Raw genomic sequence first — 1,562 nt, forward strand, 5'->3', positions numbered from 1 at the left:
ACATGCAGCGAGTAACTTGGGCAACCCCGGTAGATCACATACTCGAGCAGGTATGGTATGGCACGGGCGTTTCAGAGACGAACATCAATTCTTGAAGGAGCACAAGTGACCCAGATGGCGGTGTTGTCAAGACCGGACAAGCTTTTGTGGGGTCGGGGAGAGCGACAGGGGGGAACATTGAAAGAAAACAACGGAAATGTCGTTGAGGGAGTTGAGACCTCGTGTGTGGGGTCTGTGTGAGCCCCGGACTGCCGCACTGTGGACATGGGTCAGTGCAAGGGGTGGGGGGTGTCTGGTATCCGTACAGTCAATCCTCGAGTCCGCCACACCGTGTACTTACTTGGCGACTTTGGCCTTACGCTCTCTCACCACCACCATCCATATCCATGGCTACTTTAAACATTGATTAAAAGCTCCAGTGCGTGGTCGTGTGGAGAAGATGCCGCCAAACATGAATAGCCAAAGAGCTCAACCGCGTGGCCATGACAGATGTCGCCAGATATACTTCGCACGTGCTTCTTCAGCTCTGTTGCTCGTCGTTCGTGTTCCGCTGTGCCATGCTCGCCTCGGGTAGCTTACCTGTTCAGGGCCACTCCCGCCCCCTTCCATGGTCTGTGATTTCTCTTCTTGTTCAATACCCAGATGTCTGAGTTTCGCCGGCTTACCCTAATCGGCTGGTCCTGGTAGGTAGCCCCAGGACCCCCAGGACCCAGGGCCAGGGTCCATGCCTGGTTGGCTCCGGAGCTATCGCCGTGGTATCCAGGCATTGCGCGACGATGTGCCGCTCAGCCAACCAACCACGCTCCCAGATGCGTGGCCCTGGCCCACGATTCCTCTCAGGCGCTCTGAAGAGTGACGATTTGCAACACTCGAACAACGACGGCTTTGTACATGTACTTTTCTGGTATGCTCCAATGGTATGGAGGCTCTGTGCCACTATATCGTCCATGCCGGGCGGCTGAGGGCAGACAGACAGAGAGAGAGAGAGAGAGAGAGCCTGGGGTACATGCTCCGTACAATACTCCGTACAATACTTCACAAGGGGTCGGCTCCGACAACTCACTCGCCCATCTTCCCCGAAGCCGGCAGCCCCGCCAAAGACCACAAGATCCAGCGTTGCGGCACAGAACATACAGTGGGGGATGGGGGAGGGGGCCAAAAAATATGACCGCATCAGATACCTCGCTATCGCGCTCCATGTGCTGCAGTATTAGTGTATACTTCTTCGGGGACAATCGCCTTCTGCCACAGACTGTACAAAGATCTAAGCCTCTATCCGGATTCAGTCTCCTTCCTGTCTATCCACGGACGTATTTGGTAGGGATGATGTTCAGGGCCGTGGCTGATCACTCAGATCAGATTCAAACGACGACGAGCCCACGTTGTCCCTGGTAGGGATCGTGGCGGTCCTAAAAAGCTTGACTTGGGTGTTTGCCGGTCTGCTGGCACTACCAAATTCCCCAGCCACGGCTTGTCACACCCTCACACAAAAGGAGGGGAGACAAAGCCAAGCTTTCCCCCCGGCCGTTGCGTATGGATCGTCTTAGCTCGGCGGCAGCACT

The sequence above is a fragment of the Metarhizium robertsii genome, assembly GCF_000187425.2.
Source record: "Metarhizium robertsii ARSEF 23 chromosome Unknown MAA_Scf_5, whole genome shotgun sequence".
Taxonomy (NCBI): domain Eukaryota; kingdom Fungi; phylum Ascomycota; class Sordariomycetes; order Hypocreales; family Clavicipitaceae; genus Metarhizium; species Metarhizium robertsii.